General features: G+C 55.9%; 1 protein-coding gene and 1 pseudogene across 7 annotated transcripts in view; one reads left to right on the forward strand and one right to left on the reverse strand.

Moving 5' to 3' along the window:
* Positions 1-297: 297 nt before the first annotated feature.
* On the reverse strand, positions 298-422 carry LOC149867897 (U5 spliceosomal RNA; annotated as a pseudogene).
* A 15,280-nt stretch (positions 423-15,702) lies between these two features.
* Positions 15,703-16,730, forward strand: part of ATOSB (atos homolog B) — a 44,363-nt gene continuing 43,335 nt past the window's right edge. For 3 of the 7 annotated variants that reach the window (XM_090037510.1, XM_090037523.1, XM_090037522.1), the window contains exons 1-2: positions 15,709-15,751; positions 16,516-16,555. The gene's annotated coding sequence lies outside the window, so the exon portion shown is untranslated. Of the gene's footprint in view, positions 15,752-16,003; positions 16,288-16,515; positions 16,556-16,730 lie in introns of those variants that run through there. The other 4 variants (XM_090037511.1, XM_090037517.1, XM_090037516.1 and 1 more) reach the window with 3 other exon arrangements.

Consider the following 16,730-nt stretch of genomic DNA (forward strand, 5'->3'; position numbering starts at 1 on the left):
CTGTAATTTTCAGTCATTGCAAAAAAGCATGCATCAAAGCTAAAAGACAAGTTACCATAGATACAGAACAAAGTAATGGAGCCTGAGCACAGAGAACAGTGAGACCACAGCAAGGTTTTGTCTCAGAGAGCATCCACTCATCCAGGACCAGGATACGTCACCAGAGTTACCTTCTAACTCTCAGCGAAGAAATCTATTAGCCTAAGGGAGATGGTATTACCTGTAAGTACTGCTCGCTCTCGCTCTGCTTCATTCCAGAACTGCCATCCAAACCTTTCTTCTGCAGCTGGACTCTCCACAGCTGACTAACTTCAGGTATCTGAAAACATTAGGAAAATCTCCACATTTTTAACATTCTTTGCTTGAGGAAATCTTTAGTAAAAGGCGAAAGATTTATGCGATCTGAAGAGAAACCAGAGTATTACTAAACAGAGCTAGAAAGCCATCTGAAAGCTTATTAGCAGACCCAATGCATCAGTAAGATCACAGGAGTGCACACAGCACCTTGATGGTGGTTCATAGGGTGATAAATCATAGCTTGGTAACCATGCTTTGTTATAATGCATTTGTGTTAGTAGAAGATTTTATAAAACCTGAGCTCCTATACAATTATTACAGGTTAATAAACCATTCAAGATACTGCTGAGACTTCTTAGCGTATCTAAACATCCTGAAGACAATGCACCCCTCTTACCTCCTGGAAGAGACCAGCCATATTAACCTTCAGGTTAGCTGAGCTTCCAACCAAATAGTACCATAAAGTCCTGGGGGTTGAGACCAGCTATATATGAAATCTGCCTTCAGGCAGGATAGGGTTAACCTGAGTGCGGGGATCTTTGCTGAGTGTCAGAACTCATCCAGTGATATGGGAGCCTGCATAGGTGCCTCATCTATCTATCTATCTATCTATCTATCTATCTACCTTTTTCTCCAAGCCAAGTTGGATTCCATATTTGGGACAAGAGCAAAATAACAAGTCTATTGCAAACTACTCCTGATGCCAGATTCCTAAATATGAGGTCAGGGGTGATTCAGCAGCTGGTGTGCCATGATGACACCCTGTCCTGTTGATCACAGAAGTCTCTCCAATACTACCTGCTGCCCCTGTCTGTTGCAATCACATGTTGTCTCTGGTTTTATACGTGGATGGTAACATCTCAAACAAGTCCAAAAGAAAGGGTTAAATGTTAGTCCAAACTTAACAGCCCATTGGGCCAGTTTCTGTAGCCAACAGCAGACAAGGACCAGGGTGGCTAGCAAAGAATTTCATCCAGCCACTTTTACCTCCCCAGCCCAAATGATCTGATACCCATTCACCGAGAACAGCCTTCAGCACAATTGTGGAGCCAGCTCATGTCTCTGGAACCAAAGCACTTTATCCAGTTGGTTACTAATCCTCTCCTGGAAACAAACATCAGCACATGTTTGCACAATGCCTGGCCCAGTGGGGCTCAGCTTCGTGATGCTACCTTAACATAAGAAATCAATAATAATTAAGAGCATTTTCATAGCCTCCCACATGGTTTGGCATAATGTCCAAATGTGGCCATACAATAATCACCCAGGAGTCAAGCGGCACAACTCATTTATATACAAGGGCGCAGATGCAGGTATCACCTTCGTCAGCAGTGGGATGCAGCCAGTGGAGATGTGTGCCACATGATCTTCAGAAGGAAGCAGGGCATTGCATGCAGGAGCCTGTGGTTTCTTCCAACTGCACCTCTGTATCCATGATGCCATTGCTCCATGCTCTGCACACCTGACAGATTTCACCCAGTACGTCAATCAGTAAGTCTGAGATGTAGCCCAGGGAAGCATTAAAATAATAGAAACTCATGAACTCTTCATCAGGATGTTTCTGATTAGCTTCCTGAAAGATGACTGCACAGGATGCATTTCACTCTTGCTGGACCTCTGAGGGAAAGCGAGATTTTAAAAAGCAAATAAAAAGCACAGATTTACAGTGCGCCCAACAACTCCCACTTCCACAGCGTCACTGCCACTTGTATTCTTGCTAATGTAATGGATCGAGCTCTTCAGCCTTATGGAGCCGTCCAGGAAAAGGAGGGTAGACAAAGCTAATGAGGAAAGCACCGTGGCCTCCCAGGCCGTCTTTCTTAATTATAAAGCAGGACAAAGGACAGCGAGAAGGGCACAAGATGTTTGGAGGCCTCTGCTCTCTAACAAAAGCGTGACTTAGCTGTTAGGAAAACTGTTTATCAAAGTCAGCAAAAGTCGGAGCCAGCTTGACTGGGACATACGGGACTGTTTATATTCAGGGAACTGCGATAAGGGTCTGCAAGGTTCCTGCTGGCGTCGAGGTCTGGCTTGGCTTCAAGCTGGAAGAACTTAGAAATGGGAAGAAATGGTTGTAGCTGAAATCCCAGGACCATTAACACTGGTGGGATGAGCCTGCTTCCCCATCCCGGACTCTGTCTGGCACTAGAAGGGAGCAGTGTCAGGAGGGCTTGAGAGCAGGCACAGAGGGATGAGCCTGGCACACATTTCTGGGCATGGAGCATACCTGCAGACACGGCTTGGTAGGGTGTGCTCAGCCCCTCTGCTGCGGTGGTGTAGATGAGCCCTTACACCTGGTCCCTCAGCAGTGCCGGGGGGCTGCTCCTGCACAGACCCCATCTGCCTCCTTCCACTTGCCCTCACCAAACTCAGGAACGAGGCACCCCAGGGGTGCCCTATGTGGCTGCTCTCAAGGCCATGGTGTCTGTGTGCCTGTGTGTCCACTCCACGGACAGCTTCACCCCTGCATTTCCAGGGCTCGGATGCAGGACGCATTCTGCCCTCACCAGTGCCCAGCAGCAGCCAGGGGCTCCACAGCTTGCCAGAAAGCAGAGCCTGTTCTGCTAAGTCTGAGAGGAGGACGACTGACCCCAAGCTGGCTCACCGCAGACCAGGGTTGCTTCAGCCCAGGGCAGGGCTGGGTGGCCCACAGTGCTCATCTCTCTTGGCAGCTCCTGGCTTCCTGGGACTTCCTGACAGCCAGAACATGCCCTTGGAGAGGTCAGTCACTCCCTCTCCTTGGTGTCTGGCTACAGCACCCCTGACACTGGTCGGGAGAGCTGGCATCCCAAGATTTCATAGGTTTCATAGACATTAGGGCTGGAAGGGACCTCGGGAGATCATCGAGTCCAGCCCCCGCCCAAAGGGCAGGAAGTCAGCTGGGGTCATAGGATCCCAGCAAGATAAGCACCAATTTGCTCTTGAAGGTGTTCAATGTAGGTGCTTGAACCACCTCCGCTGGCAGACTGCTCCAGACCTTGGGGACTCGGACTGTAAAGAAATTCTTTCTTATGTCCAGCCTGAAACGGTCTTGCAGGAGTTTGTGACCGTTCGACCTCGTCATCCCTTGGGGCGCTCTGGTGAACACACGTTCCCCCAGATCCTGGTGGTCACCCCTGAGAAACTTATAGGTGGCCATCAGATCCCCCCTGAGCCTGCGCTTTTCCAGGCTAAAGAGTCCCGTGGCTCTCAGCCTGTCATCGTAAGATCTGTTTTCCTGACCTCTGATCATGCGCGTGGCTCTCCTCTGGACTCTCTCAAGCTTCTCCACATCCTTTTTGAATTGTGGAGCCCGAAACTGGACGCAGTACTCCAGCTGCGGCCTCACCAAGGCCGAGTACAAGGGGAGAATGACGTCCCGGGATTTGCTCGAGAAGCATCTATGGATGCAAGCCAGTGTTTTGGTCGCTTTACTAGCCGCAGCATCGCATTGCAGGCTCATGTTCATCTTGTGGTCAATGATGACCCCCAAGTCTTTTTCTTCTGTAGTGCTATCCAACGTAGCACTGCCGAGCCTATAAGGGTGCTGCAGGTTTTTCCTCCCAAGGTGGAGAACCTTGCATTTTTCGGTGTTAAACACCATCAGGTTCTTGTCTGCCCATTTACTGAGCTTGTCCAGGTCAGCCTGGATCACCCGCCTGTCTTCTGGCGTGGATGCTTTGCCCCAAAGTTTGGTGTCATCGGCGAACTTGGCCAGTCCAGATGTTCCTGGAGCTGCCTTCTCTTGGCATCATTCATGGAGGCTCTGCCTTTCTCCCTGGCTCCCTGCAGAGATGCTGCAGGACTTTCCCCTGGCTGAGTTTCCCCTGGGCACCCACATCTCTAGGGGGGCTCATCTTCCTTGGCTTGCCCCCACCCCCGTGATGCAGCCAATCCTGCTCTCCTGGAGTTAAGGATGTGATTTTTCCACACTTGATGTGATGATACCACCTGCACTGTGCAGCTCAGACTGAGCTGGGGCTTGGGTGCAGCCAAGGCTGGGGATCATGACTGGGCTGAGCCGATGCTCCTGCTGCGACTAAAGCTGGAGGTTTCTGGCTAGAGGGTCTTGCTGCCCAGCTCAGTCAAACCGATGTTGTATTGGGGTCAGGAAGGAATTTCCTCCCCCGGTCACATTGGTACAGATTGGGGCGGGCGGAGGTTGCTTTCCTCTAATGAAGGTTTTGCCCTCTACCTGAGATCTCTTGATCCCCCTGTCTTACCTGAGGCAGGTTTAGGTGTGATGTCTGGCAATGTGTCAGGGTTGACAGTACTTTTACTAAGAGTTTAGATGATGGATTTGCCTGGTCTGGTTTGCACAGGGCTGATGCCGTCTCATGCAGGGGTTGGACTAGATGTGACCCCTGGAGCTCCCTTCCAGCCCCATGGCTCTAGTTTTCTGCCTGAAGTTGTTTCTGCCCCAGGGGCATGACCTGGCACTGGAAATGGGGCTCTATACCATTGTTGTCAGCACTTTGTGCTCCCCCACTGCACCCTGCCGCCATGCCTAGTGGGGTCGCACAGCACACTGCAGCAGCAGCAACAGGAAGGGAGCCCAAACCTCTCGTCAATGGGGCACAGTCTGCCCCAGTGTGAGCTCCCAGGACCTGTTGTCCTGTTCAGCATTGCACAGGGCTGGCTAGGCTTCATGCTGGAAGAGGGCTTTGCATAGCCTGCCAGTGCACCGGGGAATGCCTGAGCCTCATCCCCACGACTCCACTCTCCTGGGCACCCACTCTGCATGGGAAGCCCCTGCCCCACAGCTGGCAGGGATTTCTGCATGGGTTAATCCTCAGTCCTCTCTGGAGCCAAGCAGGGGATTGAGAGTGTTGGCTGGAGTGCAGAGCAGTCACGTGGGCACCTCTGCCAAGCCAGGCACCAGCACCAAGCACCAAAGCACCCAAGAAGAGGGGCTTGCCTTGCCCCATCCGGAGCCCCTCTGTGGCACTGCATCGCAGGGAGCAGCCTTCACAGGGATGTCTGTCAGCAGTGTTGCGCTAGGGAGCTGCAAGAAGCAGAGGGCCCCGGGCAGCTACAACTTGGAAGCAAAGACTGGAGCGGAGCAGACAGAGCTGCGGTGCCCAGACAGAGAAAGTAAAATGGATTATGTGGTTGTGACCTGTGATGAGACACCGTGTTACCTAAGCCCCCTGGTCTCCATTGTAGTGTGCGAGCACACATAGGCTTATTCATATGTATGTATTCACATGCGCATGCATGCTTGGGTGTGCATGCATGTCAGTGTTTGCACAGGCTAGGGTTGGGTATTTGACTGGTCAAATAAAGTTCAGTCAATAGACCAGTCAAATATCAGTCAAAAATTGCAAAAAATTGCCCATAGGTGCAAATAATACACAGAAAAAGCACAGTTTTCCCATTAAATATGTCAAAAAACAGTAAAAAATCGTATTTCTGTCAAGAAAACTACAAAAAATGTAGTTTTCTTCCCTGGGCATTGGAAGAAAAATGCTATAACCTTTGACAGGTCAGATATATGCAGTCAGTTGACCAGTGTCATATCGAATGTAATAGTTTGAATACTTGTAATAAATACCCATTAGCCGGTTTAGAAAAAAAGGCAAGGCTCATCTTTTCATCTAGGGTTATTGCTTGTTTTTGCCTAGATGGTGAATGTCTTGATTCTGAATTTTATCTCTAGAGGCCTTTCACAAAGTTAACCTAAAAGCGGCCCTTGGGCAATCATTCTGAGAGATCGAAACCTAGGGGCTTCTGGAAAAGGAGTTGGCAAAAGAGGTCACAGCGGTGTTATGGAAAATCTCCAAAAAGCAAGACTACAAACTGACCACCCAGCAAAAATCTGGTAAAAGATCTGAGCTCAAATTTGGGAGTAGTGACAGGTTTGGGTTGGAGGGACCCAAGACGGCAACTCACCCAGTATATAACCTGTAACCTTCAGTCCCAGTTTGGAGGTAACCTCACTTGCAGAACACCAAAGGAAGAAGCCGCAAGTGCAGCCGGATCAGACTGATCACCTGAACCGCCCTTTCTGCGAAAAAGACCTCCCGTTCACGCTGAAGCCTTGGAGCGCCCGAGTGGGACTGAAGGAAGGGGACTTGTTCCTATCACTGCTGAGACCAACCCTAAAACCATCACTAAAGAATGGAAGTATCCTTGGGGATTTGGTTTCTAGGAATTCTAGGATTGTAAGTATACCATGAGAAATAACCTTTTCTTGCAATTGTAGTTGTTTTTGTAATATTAATTCTTATAGCATTGTTTGGGAAGGAAGTGGGTTTGGAGCATTGTTTCTAATATATGTAGTTATTGTGTTCTTAATGTTTGTGGTTTTTCTTAAAGCTAAGCAGTGTTATATGCATAGCAAGGAATTTTAAAATAAAATTGTGTTGTATGAATTAAGTGTGCAATCATTGTGAAATCGTGCAATCAACCAAATACTCCCCCAGCCAGGCGCATCAAAGGAATCAGTAAATTGTGTGGGATCTCTCTCTATTCCATAACCCACCAGAGACAACCAGCTTGCTAACCCTAGCACAGGCATGCATGCTCATGTAGCTGTGTGCATGGAAAGGTAGTTTCTCTGCCCAGCCCTGCTACAGTATGCCTGCCCTGCACAAGGGGTGATGAGGCTCAAATCACTCCTCTGTTGAGGAGATGCCAGGATCAAACCCCTATTGCTGGTGGTAGCTTGCTCAGCCCCTCCTTGCCACCTGCCCTCTCCACCTCCCTCAGCAGCTCCCTCTGTCCTGGGTTTCTTCCCCACTAGGAACATGCAGCAAGTTGAAGGCTCTGGTGCTTCTCCCTATGGCCTCCTACTGAAAGTGGGGCTCATGCCTATTCACAGCCCTTGCACATGGGGGGAAGAAAGCATCTGCAAGAGCAGGCAGCAGGTTGCACTGGGATGGGAAGGAGAGGGAGCAACTCCAGCCTGTTCCCCCAGCCTGGGCTGCTGTCTTTGCAGCAAGGCTGTGATGGCAACAGGCCCTCAGAGCGCGCTGTCCTGGCTCGGCAATGGGGGGCTTTGGCCCCCTGCCACTGTCACATCCTTCGGCATCCTTCAGCTCGGACATCTGTAGCCCCGTCAGGCATTGAATGCATGGCCACGGTCTAGCAAAGGGCAGCCTGGAAGGGGGCCAAGGCCCAAGTGATGGGGATGAAGTAGGGAAGGCATCTAGGTCCTCCTATGATGATTTTCAACCCATGGTCGCCCGGGATGCAGAGACTGGCTCGTGTCCAAATCTCCTGCCCCAGCGGCTGGTGAAATCCAGCCGGAGCAGCACATTACAGCCCTGCCACTCCTTGCAACTCCCCTCCCTTGCTACTGCAGGGCTGCTGCACCAGGCATGGCTCAGTGCTCTTACAGGATGCGGCCTCAGCCTTGCAGGCAATCAGGGCCCTGGAAATCCTGGGAATGGGGAGCTGCTTCTGTCTCCAAGGGGGGTTCCTATGCAGCCGCCAAGCCCCCGGGGCTCCTAGGTGGTTGGGGCGAGAGGGCCATGCCAGGATCCCTGTCCCCCTGCCACCTCTCCTAGCCGTGCCACAGCAGCTGCATAGGCAGGCATACATGTCCCATCACACATCAGACTGAAAGACCAGGGGCTATCTTCCCGGGCATGGGAAGAAGCAGGACAATGACTGCAGATAAGACATCTCTGGGTAATCTCCCCGGCATGGTGAAGAGATCGTGGCACATGGCCAGCGGTGCACAGGGCCCTTCTCTGGGCCCAGCAGGGAGGTCTGGCTCAGGTAAAGCACTAGGGCTGCACAGGGAGTCATTGGAGTGGGGGGCTGCACCTATCCAACCTCAGGGGCTGAGTTAGAGCATCTGGACCAGCCTGGCCAGCTGAGAGGGAGCCTTCCCACCGGTCCTGTGTGCACCCCTGCTCACACGCAGGGAGGCTCCGTGCTGGGCTGCAGGTGGACTGAGCCAGGCAAGGAAACCATCTGGAGCAGAGCGGTCCCCGAGCCTCGGCATGGGGATAATCGACTGGAGCCTGCTGCCACCTGCCGCTGGCAGGCAGTAGCACTGCACGGAGCAGGGGCATGGCCAGGGAGAAGGGCCTGAGCCCAGCCCTGGGGCTCTGCTCTCCAGGGAGGTGCCAGGTGCTTGGAGGGGCCCAGCCGGTGGGCCCCATGGGCAGTGAAGGCAGGAGTAGGACTCTGTGGATTTGTCACATTGTGCATCTGTCTGGGAGGACGCAGGACAGTGCCAGGAGCCCCCACACCCCTGCGCCGAAGAGCTGGTGACAGCAACAGCCCCTTGTGCAGCCAAAGTCACGAGCTGTCCCCCCGCCATCCTGCACAGAGACAAGGCTGCCTCTGACCTTACGCTGGCTGGGCTCTGCAGCCAACCCCTCCACAGCTGCATGTTGATTTGGGAGATGACAGGGGTAACACAGTGCTGGGCTGACTGGGTACAGACACAGGACCAGGCCCTTCCCCACCTCAGCCACTCTCCTGTGGCTGGCATCCCTCCTTTTTGGCTATTGCAACAGGCAAGTCCTGGCCGCTGCCACAAAAAGCCACAGCCCTGGCTCAGCTTTGCCCATCTCCACCCATTCATCATCCCCACCGTGGTGGAGAGCGCATTGCCTCCAGCTTCTGCAGAGTGGGGGGCCCTGCAGATGGATGCTAAGCCCCCGGGCTTGGCCTCAGGAGCAGCCAGGAGTGCAGTGAGGTGGCACAAGAAGGGGAGCAGGCAGCGGTGGCCGGAGACAAGCTGGCTGGAAGTACCATGGGCAAGGAGCAGCAGGACCCCGGGACCCAGGCAACTGTGAGATGAGCCTGGCTGCGTCCTGGAAGGGAAGCAGGGCACAGCCCCGTGCGCTGCGAGGCATTCCTGCCAAGTCTGCCTGCCAACGTACGGCCTGTCTGCCAACCCTCCTTCACCCTAGGGCCGGGCTGACGTCAGGGAGGTGTTTGCTGTGCGCTGCGTCCCATGCACAATGCCTGCCCGCACCTGGCTTCACCTGGGGCTGCCGGGTGGGGCTCACCCAGGTGGAGATGATAAGTACCCAGCCCCCACTGGCTTCCCTTGCCAGCTGGCAGGTGCTCTCTCAGGCCATAACCCACCTTTATCAGCTCCTTTCCTCTATTTTCAACAGCAGGTAGGAAGGCCAACCCCACCCCTTCCAGGGGAAAGGCAACAGCCCTGCTGCTGGCTCCCCAGGAGAGAGGAGTGGCCTGTGCTCAGGGTCTGAGCGCACCTACACAGGCACTTTGCTGCAGACTTGGCTAACTAGCTCCGCAGTAAAGCGTCACTCTCTACACATACGCCACAATTAGGATGAACGCAAGCAATTCACTCCGCCGTGGGATAGGACTGTCCAGGACAAGCACTATCCTACAGTGGAGTACTTTACTTCACCAAAATGCACGTGTAGACAGTGACCGGGGCTGATCAGGGTGCTACAGTGTGGGAGCTGACTGCTGCCTAGCCCCGCACCATAGTACCCTGGTGCCCCTCTGCTGCTTGATGCCTCCACCCCCTGGACCCCCTGCCCGTCTAGGGCTGCTTGCCCTTGCTCAAACTGCTGCGGTCCCCGGCACACGTGCGGACGGTGTACCTAGGAGCGGCTGACTCTGATGTGAACTGCACCAGAGTTTATTCCTGCGTGCTAATTGCACGTGTCGATGCACCCACTGACACCACATTTGGGGCAGGAAGGATTTTCCCCCACTGGTCACAATGGTACAGACTGTGGGGGGGGGGGTGTCTTCCTTTGCAGTGGGGATCTCTGGAGCATCTATCACCCCTTTGCAGCAGCAGGACGTTGGCTGCTGCAACCCCCTGCTTTCCCTGTGGCAGGGTTGGGGTCATGTCTGGTGTTGTGTCAGCGTTGGCAGTAGTTTTGCTCACAGGCTGGACACTGGGTTTGTCTGGGGCAGGATCCCCAGGAGGAAAAGGAGCATCGTCACCTGGCACTGGCGTAGCAGTGGTGACTAGCATCTGGTGCTGGGGGCTGCTGCGACTTGGGTGGGCAGGTCAGGTCCAAGCCTGGGCTGCCCCAGTCCTGACCTCGTCCCACTCGTGGAGCGAATGCTGGAAACAGCTTTGTCTGCACCAGGACCTCACCGAGTCTCAGCATGTGCCAGCTGCCATGGGCAAGGGCACGCCTGCTTTCTAGCGAGGAATCGCCCTTAGCTGGTCACTGACCTCCACTCCCCTGGGAGACTGCAGGGCCAATGACCTGCAACGAGGGGCTCTCCCACAGCTACTTCCTTGCACAGAAGGAGCAGCGAGGGGATGACCTCTGGGGCAGTGATCCCGACAGCCCCCCTCAGTGGGAACCCGAAGCTGTTTATCCTCAGCAGGCATCAGGGCCCCTGGCAGGGAGCAGAGCAGTCCCGGGACATCCAGGCTGGACCCTGGGCCTCAGAAACAGGACAGAGCTCCCCAGCCAAGGGTTTGCTCTCTCAGGCACCAGCATTTGCCCTGGGTCAGCACCAAGGTGAGGTGGGGACAGGGTTTGTGCTGCTCCTGGCAGATGCAACCACCCACTCCTAGGGACAGGGGAGGGCACCTCTGTGGTCCATGCATCGGGCATGGGGCTTTTTTTAGCTGGGGCCTGGGTTTCCCCAGGAAATGTGTGCTTCCATCCTTTTGGCTCAGGTCAAGTGTAGACGGCCTCTTGTGGGCTAAGCTCAAGCGGGGGCATCCAAATCCCAAGACCTCCAGGCTTGGGCCTGCACGTAGGATGCCTGCCAGGGGATTTGGGTCCCAGGACGAGACCCTGGGACGAAGGATGCTCGCCAGTCGTAGCGCCGTGCATGGTGTTGAGAACAGTTGAGGTCTGCCTGCTCGGTTGGTGTGGTTCATGGAGGCTTTGGAGATGATTTGGCTGATTTGAGCTGGAACGTGGAAGAAAAAAGTGTGCTTCTGCTGCTTGGGCACGGGGGGGCAGCAGGTCTCTTCCCTGCATGGGCTACGCGCTGCCGATGCTGCTGCCCAGCTTTAGAGCCCGAGCCCTGCCCTCAGCCAAACCCTAGGTCTGGCTTCCCAGGCCCCCTTCTGTAGGGTGCCCGGGGCAGGATCAAGGGGACAGTGTGCTCCAGTGGGTAGAGCACCACCCTGGGACTTGAGTTGACAGTGGGGAGGCTTTCGAGGATGTCACTGCTCCTGGGTGCCTCAATTTCCCCCTCTGTGAAAACTATGCTGACCTGTGGAGCGAGGTGCCCGGAGGTCTGCGGATAGCCTGGGGTGCCGCGATTCGCAGGGAGGGGCTCTTCAGAGATGGGCCAGACCCTGAGGAGCAAACGAGGGGCAGGGAAGAACCTGGTGCAGCGCAGGGACTGCAGCCAGCTCACACCTGCCCCACTGGGCCCCACAGAGCTGAGGACGAGTTTCCCCTCCCTTTCCAGGAGCCAATGCTCAGTGCAGACCGTGGGCAAGGATAGCCCACTGCCCCGGGGCCTGCCAGGGGCTGCTGCCACTGTCCCTGTGCAGATGCAGGCAACAAAGCTCGGGGGCCTGGACCCCCAGCCCCAGCGCCTGCCCACGGGGACACAGATCCCAGGCCCTGGTGCTCGGTGCTACGATGGGAGCATCCGGCGCTGCCCAGGGAAGTCACTGCGAGGGGCACATACTCCGAGCGGGGCTTGCCTTCCAGAGCCCTCCCCGTGCGGCTCTGCACAGCCGGAGACGGACTCCATCAATGCGCTGCGATACGTCCGTCTCCAAAGAGAGCGTCCAGACAGTACCAGACAGCGCAGCATTGCATGAGCAGCTACCGACCGTGACATGAATTGTGCTCCAGGGGTGGCCAGACTGCAAGGACCAGGTGTCCGGGGAACTCGTCCCCCTACGAGCTCAGGTCATCACACCTGGGAGTGCGGCACTGGGCAGGGCAGGGAGGGCCTGGTTTCACCATAAAAGTGCTGCAGCCAAACAGGCAGGAGGCAGGAGGCAGGCTCCAGCCCCTCAGCCGCTTGCCCTCCAGCTCAGGGAGGGAAACCGGGAGTCCGGGGCTGCTCCGCCAGGCTCCAGGCTGCCCTTCTCTCTCTCCAGGTGTCTGAGCCAAGCAGGTGGCTCTGCGCGTTGTCCAGTGCTGGAGACCGTTCCCTTGTGGACAACGCTGGGGAGAAGAGGATGGAGAGAAGTGAGGCAGCTGCATCCACTCTCCCCCTGGGGAGAGATAAGACCCAGACTTCAGCGAGCCTGAAACTGGAGCACGGGAGTGTGAGCACGAGGCGGATGGGAGAGTGCCTGGAGGGGCGCCACTTGTGCCCGCAGCTGCATCGGTCCCCGGCACCTTTATACCAGTGCTCCTGCCTGTGGTAGGGTGCTACCCATGGACCAGCCCCATGTAAAACCCCAACCCAAGGGGTTTATTTAACTGGCACATCAGCAGCAGGAGGCCAGGCCGAAGGAACAGGCCACGGTGGTCTCTGCCCTCTACTGCTCGTGGTCAGGTGCTTCTTGGTGATCCTCCTGCCCCACGTCTTGCGGGCCGCAGCATCCGGGGGGGAGGGCAAGCTGCAGAACTGGCTGAGCAGCTTGTGCCCCACCCCAAGGAGAGGCTGTGGCAGCTCCCCGCGCGTGCTCACGCTCGCCCTGGGGTGACCTCACTGGGGCAGCCGGCCAAACGTGCCCGTCTGAGGGAAGCCCCAAGGACCATGCAGCCCAGAAACAGGCCGCGTCACTAGCCCATGCCCCCGTTTGTAAGGGGACACTCCAGGGGCGCGTGCAGCTGTCCCTCTGGAGCAGCTGTGAGGCTTTATGCCGTGTCCCCTCCCCTTCCTGGGCTCCCTCCCAAAGGTTTGCAAGCCCCACATGGGTGACTCGTAGCAGGCAGCACATGTCCAGCCACCACCCTGCACTCAGGGACGGGGAAAGAACAGCCGTGAGAAAAAGCGGGGAGGTGGTCTGCAGAGGGGCCATCACATCCCGGGGCCCCTGCTTTGGGAGTGGGGCACGTAGGACAGAGCAGCTGGCAGTGCCGTGGGCCAGTGCCACGTCAGCACATCCCAGCATCCACCAGCCCCAGCAGCACCGAGGCCACTTGCAGCGGGTGTCGCACACCTTCCCCTGCCCACACAGCAAACAGCCACGGGCTGCTCCAGCGGCGGACGGAGACATGCTTGCGTCCCGCAGCGGGCTGGGCTGCAATGGAGGCAGGAGTCCCCATGTCTGGGCGAGGAGGACGCCCTCTCTCATGGGCTCCAGTGCTCCATACGGCAGCTACTTGCAGCAGAAAGCAGGGCAGATTTGCACCTTATAGGTGAACCAAAGCTTGTCTATATCTGTATCTATAACCCTGTGTAGATACAGACTACAGATAAAGAATAGACACGGACGTGCAAGGGTCCAGGAAAAGGAAGACTTCATAGACAGCCAGCTTTAGGTATAGGTTTCCTTCATCGACCACGGTTTTGAGTATCCGTGGGTTAATATTCTATACACCATTTCGGCAACCACGGTATGCAGTTTAGAGTAACCACGGTTTTCTGTGGCTGCGCATCAGCCCACCGCCTGCCATTTCTCCCGTAGGCCTTTTGTCTTGCCAACCACGGGAACTTTCAGCAACTTAACCCCAGCGTTTGGCGAGGGAAACCTATATTTAAATCCATGTTCATACATTCTAAGATTATAAAAGCCTAAGTCTGTCTGTCTGCCCATAACGCTTTATTCACACTCTGATTGGTTGTCTGAAATAACCAATCAGAGTGCTCCAAGAGTGTTCTGGGGAGGAGACGGCGGCCCGGCGGAGCACTGACCGGGCAGCGGGGACAGAGCAGCTGGATTGGGGGCACCGGTCCCCCCAGCCCTGCTCCCGACAGGTGGTGGTGGCGTGGGGTGCTGGCCGAGGGGGCGGAGAGGATGGCGGGGCAAGCTAACCCGCCTGCTCCTGGGGGACAGCAGTGGTGCGGGGTGGTGGGTGGTGGCGCTCTATCCCTGACCCCCTCCCCCATCATTCCTGATGGGCAGTTGGCTAGTATAGCGATATATACACACCTTGTATATAGATCTCCGCAGTAAAGCGTCACCCTCTACACGTACGCCACAGTTAGGATGCGTGAAAGAAATTCACTCTGCCGTGGGATAGTACTGTCCAGGACAAGCACTATCCTACAGTGGAGTAATTTACTTCACCAAAATGCAGGTATACACAGTGCCCGGGGCTGGCCAGGGCATCGGGGTGCTACAGTGTGGGAGCTGACTGCCGCCTAGCCCCGCACCATAGCACCCTGGTGCCCCAGCCAGCCCCTCCATTGCCTGATGCTGCCACCCAGAGCTCACCCTCTGGACCCCCTGCCAGCCTAGGGCTGCTCGCCCTGGCTCAAACTGCTGCGGTCCCCGGCACACGTGCGGACGGTGTACCTAGGAGCGGCTGACTCTGATGTGAACTGCACCCGAGTTTATTCCTGCGTGCTAATTGCACGTGTCGATGCACCCACTGACACCACATTTGGGGCAGGAAGGATTTTCCCCCACTGGTCACAGTGGTACAGACCGGGGGGGGGGGGGTTCTCTTCCTTTGCAGTGGGGATCTCTGGAGCATCTATCACCCCTTTGCAGCAGCAGGACGTTGGCAGCGGCGGCCCCTGCTTGCCCTGCGGCAGGGTCGGGGGTGATGGGGGCTGTGTCAGGGGTGAGGGTAGTTTTGCTGGGCAGTGTTTTATTCTTATCTATATAAGGGAGGGGAGGGGAGGCAGCACCTCGCTTGCTGCAGGCCAGCTCCCTGGGGTGAGTTAACTACCTACAGGGCTGTGGAGAGCCCAGAAGGCACCCCGGCCTTAATAAAATCGATCGATCAATCTATTTATCTGTCTCTCGGTACCTCCACCTCTGCATTTATGTGAATCTTTATGTATTGACATCATCTCTATAGATGACTGTGCACCTACCTATCTATACCGTGTCCATCTCTGCGGATGCATCTAGAGATACAGAGCTATCTAGAGCTGATGTAGACAGGACAGGTATGCCTATATGGAGCTGGAGGCAATATATAGATGATATAGGTGGGGAGGTAGGAGCTAGAAATGATACAGGTAGATTAATAATCATCTATAGAGCTAGTGATTATATATATTAGATAGAAATATAATATTACATATATATAATATATGTATATATTATATATTATCTATCTAAAGATATATTCTATATTTTATATCTATATTTAAATATTTTATGTGTATTTTATATAATTGATATAATATTTATAGCTATATGTATTCCCACACAGCGAGATACAGAGACAGATTCATGGGGGGGAGAGGTCAGAGGTGAAGGGTCACGTTGAAACTCGGGGTCCTCTGCGGCCACCTCGGCCCCGCCCCTCCCCTCCATCCAGCCAATAGGCAGCCGCCGCCCCTGGGCCCCGCCTCTTCCCGCTGTCATCACATAGCCGCACGTGGAGGGGGCGGGCCAGCGCCCTCCCCCCATTGGCTGCGGCCTCGCCGGCCCGCCAATGAGCGGCGGGGGGCGGGGCCGCGGCGGGAGGCGGACCCGGAAGCGGCGGCTAGAGGCGGGGAGCGGCTGCTGGCGCCGGTGGGTGCTGAGCGGGGCCCGCCCCGTGTGGCTGCGCGGCCGCTTGTATGGCCGTGCCCCGTTACGTTTGTGGTGTCATGGATGTGACGTACGCCGCGGGGGCTGCTGTCTGGGTGCCCGTTCGTGTGGGGGGCCGCGGCAGAGCACCCGGGGAGGGGGAACTACTAGTCCCAGCATGCACCGCGCCTCCCCTGCCTTGCAGCAGCCGGCGCGCGCCGCGGTGCACGCTGGGACGTGTAGTCCGCGGGCTGCCGGGCAGCGAGGCCGCTCCCAGGCTCCGTGGGGTCCCTCCCACCCCGGCTTCTCCCGGGTTTCGTGCCCTGAGCTCTCCCTCCTCCGGCTCTGGCCCCTCTCCGGCACTTGCGCGGATGGAGCGGCACCCCGTTTCCCTGATGCTCCTGATCCGGGACCGTGCTTGGCTGGTGCTTTTGCGCTGCGTTGACCTGCCTGTCTCTTTGCGCCCTTCAGAGACGTGCAGCTCCCCCCCGCCCCCCTGGGAGTCGGGGGTAGATGGTGTCTGGGGGCTGAACATCAGTGTGGGTGATAACGGTGCTCCCGGGCACCGTCTGAGAGAGGCGCGTGAGCAGCAGTGCCCCTTCCACGTGCTGCCACGGTCCGCGGGGCAGATCTGGGGGTGCCGTGCGGGCCCTGGGTTGTGCACGTGCTGGGGAGTTTGGGGGCAGGAACAAGCCGAGGCTGCGGTGGGTGGGGAAGGAGTTTGCTGGTGTTTCCTGCCTCTGCCATCCTTTTCCTTCTCTTTCCAGAGCTGTCCACTGATCTGATTCCTGTCTGCAGGAGCTGCAGGTAAGAGCAGGATTTGCCTTTAGCTAGCTGGGTCGGTCTAATTAGGGCTGCCTGTATTGCTGGGGAGGGCCCCGTCAGCTGGGCGCTGGGATCTTTCTTCTCTAGGTCACGCGTTCAAACTCTGCTTCAGCTGGTGGTGACTTAGAGCTGTCACCAGCTGAGCGACGATTGGAAC

This window comes from Crocodylus siamensis, chromosome 3 (assembly GCF_052110815.1).
Source record: "Crocodylus siamensis isolate JL-2025a chromosome 3, ASM5211081v1, whole genome shotgun sequence".
NCBI classification, from domain to species: Eukaryota; Metazoa; Chordata; order Crocodylia; family Crocodylidae; genus Crocodylus; species Crocodylus siamensis.